We start from the raw sequence: 7,626 nt of genomic DNA on the forward strand, positions 1-7,626 counted from the left end.
TCCGGTCCGTGAAGACGCAGCCGCGGCCGCTGGTCCGACCCGCCCCGCCCCCGCCCCCGCCCCCGCCCCCGCCCCGCGAAGGCAGCCGGTTCGAGAACGTTCTCCCCGGCTGACCGCGGGACGGACCCGCGACACCCGCGGAGCAGCCGGACGTGCGGGCGGGACGCGGCGGGGCGGCCGGGCCGGGAGCAGGACGGGCCGCGGGAGCGTCTCCCCTTCCCGCAGGCCTGCGGGCGCCGCGTCCGTCCTGCGCCTTCCCCGGGCGGCCGGAGCCCCGCGTTCTTTACTCCGTGTCCTTTTCACTGTGCGGCTACAGGATGATGAGGATGATTAAAAAAATAAAAACGTTAGAAAATTTTCTGGATTATACAGTGTGCTCCTGTTTTGAAAAAGAAAAAGAAAGCACAGAATTTTATATGGACAAAGTCCCCTTTTCCCATCGCACTCCCCCAGTGAACCGTTTAGGGTGTATCCTTACAGATAATATTTTTGTGATGAAGTTTAAAAAATAACTCTTCATGTCATCGTCGGGTTGCTTCACCAAGAGGATGTTGATCTCTATCTGTTCATTGATTTTTAAGTGTCTATTTATCCCCCCAGATTCTGAGTTAAAAACAAATTTGCATTAAGGTTGTTGATATAGCAATTAATTTTTTTAATATAGATTAAAAACCTTAAAAGCATAAAAGTAGGTCTACAAATCTCTTGTCCAATATATTTATTATGACTGAGAAATAAATTTAGTCTGAGATTCCTTTCAGCCAAGACAGAAGGCCCCTGAATTTGACCTTTCCCCCTGAATGACACTGAAACTCTTTATTATCTCAGTTAAACGTTGCTGCTGCTCTTCCAGCTCCCTTTTCCCCCTCACGATGCACCTTCCAGAATAATCTTTGCTGTCAGAACATTTTTGTTTTACAACATAGCAATTCACGGGTAGAGTTGACATGTTGGAAGAACCTTGTGACAACACATGCACCTTCATCACAAACAAGTCTGAACCAGCTACATGTAAGTCACACTTTAAAAGTTAAGTGATTTTTTTCCTTATATGGAGACTTGTTTACAGTCTCCAAGTCCAAAAGGGAGGAAATATTTTATCTAAAGGATGGACCAATGAGAGATCAAAGTACAAGTGCTTTTTTTCCACATTCTTCACCCCAGCCTCGACGCAAATTAGTGTGTATTTTTTATTTGAACATTTTCCTTATTGCATTTTGCTGGGAGAAAGGGGCACCAGAGAAGTTTTGTTCTAAACTGTCTGAGAAAGCGGTTGTGCCTCACTCACACAGGCAGTCGTAGTGGTGGTAGTACAGATGCTAATCGAATTAAACTGATGGGAGAGGTGAGAGGATAAACATGTTTTATGGTGAAACTCTTCAGGAGAAATAGATGTTTGAAGAACTGGTTTTCTTACAATAGATGATTCCCTGATAGGCAGGACACAGTCAAACAAACCATACCGGAAGGAATACTTGAACCCGGTGTATGCATGTGTGTTCCGGAAGGAATGGTTGCCGTGCGTGGGTCTGTTTCTATTTGCTGCGAACCTGACCGAGCAGATGTGTTTAAATCAGGGACACGGCAATGGAAAGGAACTAACTCGTAAGCTTCTGTTACTTGTCAGCACTTTCTTTGGGCCTCGCCGTAGCGCAGTGGAGGAGATCTTACCCTCTGTGTTTCACAGACGAGGAAACCGAGTCCTACACGAAGGGTCACGTGTGGCACAGCTAGGAAGTGGCAGGAGAATCCGCAGTCCTGTCTGTCCGTCTGCAGAGGCTGTCCTCTGCTGTCCACGCCACACGACCCCGGCAGGGCCTTCTCTAACGGGAAGTGTCAGAAAATCCTTACTATCCCTCCGGGGTCTGTTTGTCACGGCGAATGTGCTACCTTAGACGGGGACATGGGTGTGACTACGAGCTCACGAGCTCACGGAGCAGGAGGATCTCCAGTTGCGTTTCCAGGAGCGAAAGCGTTTCCAGTCGGTCGCCCGCGCCCATCGAGGATGTCCTGGCTGGTCCCTGCGCGGCACTTACTGTACCGTGGGAGGCGCGAGTGAGGTACGTCGGGGGGGATTTCCTCACATCCCTGCGAGGCGGCACAGGGCGGTGAGTAGGGGCGGCGCGGGGCGCTGGGTGTACGCTCCGGCCTAGTCGTTTACCCGCTTCTGTGCTCCTGGTTCGATCGTCCCCTTCCCTGGACCTCCGTGAGCACAACGGAGTAGTAATGCGTGTCTTGTAGGGAATTCGCATTTTCAGCCCAATACCCGATACAGAGCCCCCGGGACAGTGTTGCTCAGATTCACGTGAGAAGGAATTAAGGATATTCTTTGTTTCAGTATCATTTATTTTTACCTGAATTATCCTTACGTAAGTGTGTCATGTTGGATGGACTGTTCAGTTAAATACACCAATTAACTTTACTTGTTCATTTTTTTTCTTCAAATGTAACATATTCCCTTTGATAGTGGAAGTCTACCGACCCATCTGTCTAGAAGAAAAGTACACTGAATTTACGTTTAGTTTTAGGTCTTTGGAAAACAATTAGCTGCGATTTCCTTCGTGGACATTAGAAAGAACGTCTGATTTTAAAAAGAGGAATATTCTCATTGTTTTTAATTCTAACATTTCCTAAGCTTCTAGGCACTTCTGTGTAAATGAAAAGGAGAGGGGACAGAGGGAGAGAAGGGTGAAGAGCAGACAGACGGAAGGAAGGAGGGCGCGGTCTCGGGGACACTGGGAAGGGAATTCACGAGGCAAGCGCTCAGAGATGGTCAACAGCGCCCATCGCTTTATCTACTCTGCCTCCTCAGATGTCCCTGAAATGACAGGAAATGAGTACGAAAACCTTCAGCTCCTTTTTGCGGCTTGTTCCCAACCTTGGGCAGAATCCTCAGCAGATCAAGCGAACATTTCTGGCATAAAGAAACAAGCCAGGGAGACCGTACCGCCGTCTAAGCCCTGGTGCCGGAGGCCGGAGCACCGGTGTAAGCGACCTTCCCTGGAGTAGCCTGTCTCGACAGGTGCAGGGAGCCAGGGAGGAAGGTGGGCAGAAGGTTGAATACAAAACGGCTGCTCGTTTCCGGCAGAAAGGAGCTCCAGGCTCTGTGGAGAGCAGGTGTGCGGGGCTCATGACACGAGGACATTTGCAAGGTGAACGGTTAGTCTGGAGAGGGTGAGTTCTCCCAGGGAAGTAGCTTCCCCCGTAGAGAAGCTCTCGGGTTCTGATACTGGAAGGGAAACCCTGATTGTCCTCGTGCTCTCTGCCCAAGTATCTGAAAGACTCTGTGGTCTCGGGCGCCTGGTGGCTCAGTGAGTTTAAGCCTCTGCCTTCGGCTCAGGTCATGATCCCAGGATCCTGGGATCGAGCCCCGCATCAGGCTCTCTGCTCAGTGGGGAGCCTGCTTCCTCCTCTCTCTCTGCCTGCTGCTCTGCCTGCTTGGGATCTCTCTCTGTCAAGTAAATAAAGAAAATAAATAAAATCTTTTTTAAAAAAGCCTGTGTGGTCTCAGAGCTATATCAGTTAATTCCAGTATTTATCAAATAGTTATTAAATGTCATAATGTTTTACGTTTTACTATTTACATCATATGCGATTGTTTTGACTATAGCTTATAGGTTATTTGTTTTCGGTACTTCTTTTATCATTCTTTTAATTCTAATCCTTTAATTCTCTCCCATCCTTCTTTTTCCTGGCAGTATTTCATTCATACTCTCGAATGTTTTACATTGCTTAAAACTTTTGGTCCATGGATTTTAAGTAAATAAATGTTTAGCCATGTATACCTGTCTTATGAGCAGTTTTATGTAATACGTTAAATTCAAAATGATAACACAAGCTTAAAGTAACACATTGTAGAAACTCAAAGTTTAATTGACAAAGGATTGAGTAAATAAACACTCAGAAGGACACTGACCTCGCAGTGTCAATATTTATGAAGTAAGAGTCACAGATTTCACATGATCGTTAATAAAAGCTGGTGCTTTCATTGGCTGGGGGAGCGTGTGAAAATCCCTCCCGCCTAAACACAGGGAGACAAGCCTAGTGATGAGTAACTACCTGAAAACCCGAGAACAATGAGAACGCATTCCCTCTGGTTGGTGTAATGATGGTGAAGCCGTCACTTTTCATGTGCTACCATTCTGCCCTGTTTGAACGTAAGCGGCAGCAGCAGCACCATTAACACCACAAAACCGACACCGTCTTCCGACATAGCTTTAAAAATACTTGAACAGTTTGGGTATGAAGTATAGGTCTTTCCGTTTTTAACTAATTTTTAACTAATTTAACTAATTTCGGTTACAGGGCTCTTTCTTACTCTCGGGCTATCTGATGTATTACCTACTCCCCTCTGCACGTATTTTATATTTCATGGGAATAGCTAATAGTAGCTATTAGAGACCATTTTCTACTTTCAAATCATGTGTGTTGTTGCAGTTCAAAAGCACCTACCCTGGAATATAATTTGTGATCTGGCTCACATCTCACGTGACGAAGTCAACAAACAGATAAGAGGAGTTTATTGTGAAACATTTTTGAGTGTCCCTCGGAGCTGAAACATTGTTTTCAATGTCAAAATAGAGACAGAGTTCACTGGAAAATTTGGAGCAGAAATAAAGCCCAGAGGAGAGCCCTCCGCAGACACTCTTAGCTCCTCCTCATCCCTCCTCACTGGGGTCAGATGCCTGTTGCTGGGTGAAATGCCCCCATTTCGAGTTTGCAGCTGCAGAAAGTGAGAGTTTCAGAGAAGTCGGTCGACATGTTCCCAGTCACAAATCAGTGTTAGTCGTTGCCAAGACTTACATAGTAGTGCTCAAAAGATTCTGAAGAATGTTCATTTACTGAGGCCCTGTATCTTGCTTGAAGGGAGACAGATCCATTAAAAAAAAAAAAAGGCCATTACTTTGCATTTTCCCCACAATTTATTTATCTCATTAAAACTGTTGAAAAAAAAATCACATCTTTATCTCATAAAACTGACAACTGCGTCTCCTATGATGTCTCACTGTATAGGATGTTTTGGAGTCCCAGATTGAGTCACGCGGTGCCTGCTGTGCGCTAGTCTGACCTCCGCACAAGAAAAACAAAAACACATGGGATATCAGGGATATTCAAAAGCTGAGGGTTTCATGGGAAATGGTATCTTTACGTTGTAATGTGGCTTTGCTGTGCTTGAGATGTGCACGGTGCTGTGAGAGGCCAGAGAACACCTCTTAGAGCATCCCGGAGCCAGCAAAGGCCTCCTAGAGAGGCCATCCTCACTTCCGTCTCTTCTGTCCCTTTGTCGTGGTATTTGCTTATTTAAAAATTCCACATAATACATGAAAATATAAACAAGACCGTAGAATTCACCCCAAATCTCTTCACCCAGAGATGATTACAGTTTGATATTTTGGGGAATATCCTCCTAGGAAAATGTGTGTATGTGTGTGAATAGATAGAATTTTAGATAAATGCGGCCATTTTCTGCATGTTATTCTGTATCTGGCTTATTCCATATCAATGAATTAGAAATTCTGTCCCTTTTCACAGCTATATAATATTCCCCTATAGTTTATACCTTTATTTAGATCGTCTCTGATCAAAGTACAATTAGGTTGTTCTCCTTCTTATTGTTGTTTTTAAATAATTCTGTGTTTAATATCACTGTATATATATCTTTGGGTACTCAGGCCCTGATCTCTACAGATTCTCTGGAGGAATTGCTAGACCATAACTGACACACATCTGAAATTTTGGTTTATAAATGCCAAACTGCTCTCCGGAAGAGTTGTACCAATTCCTGTTGCCACGTTCTCCTGGGCCTTTGTCAACATGGAATTTAATCTGCCGTGTCTTTGCCAGACTGAAACATGAAAATTCCTCCTGTTCCAGTGTGCGTTTCTTTAATCATTAGTAAGTTCGAACATCTTTCCACATGTTTTTGTCTCATTTTAAAACTTCTATGAATTATTCCTGTCTTCACTGGCATGTCTATCACCGTCTGGTTGATTTGCGAGACTCTTCCGGTGCCGGGACCTTTGACGTTTGCCCGTCGTAGGCACTACGGCTCGTATTTCAGGCCCATCATTCTTTTCTATTTTGATCTTGACTTCAGTGTGGGTGGCGAAAAGTCCTCTCCACATCAAGATTTCTAAAAGCTCATAGTTTCTTTAATGACTTCCACGGTTTTATTTTTATATTTAAGTATCTAAGCCACCCAGAATAAGCTGTGATACAAAATCTGAGGTAGGGTTTCAGTTAGCCATCTGTCTTGAGTGACATTTTTTCCTTGATTTTAAATACTATGTAGAGTAATGATTAAGAGAATGGGTCTTGGAGGTAGGTTGTCTGAGTCCAGCTGCTGGGTCCACTGCTTACAAACTGGGCCTGATGGCTCACACATAAAACGGGCTTAAATATCGATCTCTTGAGTGGTCAGAATGACATACATTTGTGTATGTCCAGGGATGAGGAGAATACATGGCACATTATCAGAGCTCACAAAATAGTGCCGAATTCCTATGTCATGTGGAGTTGTTTCTAGACCCTATTCTGTTACACGCACTGGAGTCTAGAAGTTCACGGGTCAGTACCAGTTCTAACAATAACATAACATACCTATGGACAAGGTCTCTCATTCTTTTTCAGAATTTTCCTAATTCTTCTAGGATTTTTATTTTTCTAGGTAAGCTTTAGAGTCATTTTGTTAGTTCTAAATAAACTCATTAAGATTTTGATTGTCGTTTCAGAGAATATATACTATTACTATTAAAAAAAATTGATTTCCTCGTAATTTTGAAATTTTCTTCCTGTTAAATAGGTATGTCTTTCTATTTGTTTGAGTGTTTCTTTCTGTTATGTAGTAAATGTTTATAGTTTTATTCTTTAGGTCCTTCTCATTTCTTGATACTGAATGTTCTGAGCTACGTCTTAGAGGACGGATTGGAGTAAGCCAAACAGAGAAAGAGAAAAACTGGTCCTGTCTCTTCAGCTTCCAGAAGTCATAGTTATTTTTGAAACATTCCTAGTCCTAGAAATAATGTTCTTTAGTCAATCCACATAAGATACAAGTAGTAAACTGAACTGCCAAAAAAAAACTTTCCACAAAGGTCTTTCCTACAAAGAAGAGGGTAAGGCAGGCAGCCAGTGTAAGAAATATTTATGCAGCTGTTGCCCGAACTAATCCAGGAAACTTCTGGGGACTGGCAGCGACATACATGCTCAGCTTTTCCTGAGCCTACTGACTTGTTTAAAAAAAATCTAAAATCGTTCATACGTGTGTATGAACGAAGGGATCTGAGTACAGATCGGTGTGTGTTTGCGGGTGTTTGAACTGAGCTGGACCTGGGCACGTTGGTGAGGTGATTCCAGGTTTTCTTCGTTGCCTTTGACTCCATTTTCCGTCTGTCCTACCTCAGCTTTCGACCCACGCCTGTGGGACACCAGTGCCAGAGTGTGATTTCCTGCCCGCGCACTCCCGTTCTGTGCCCGGTCCCTCGAGATGTCCAGTCTTGAGTAGCGGGACCTGGTCCACCCGGGCTCACCTGAGTATGAAATAAACAACAGAAGGTTGTCCTCAGAAGGTACCTTATCTAGCATTGTCCTTCAGATCGCAGAATCTTAAAGAAATTTATGATCCCCATC

This window comes from Martes martes, assembly GCF_963455335.1.
Source record: "Martes martes genome assembly, chromosome: 3".
Lineage (NCBI taxonomy): Eukaryota > Metazoa > Chordata > Mammalia > Carnivora > Mustelidae > Martes > Martes martes.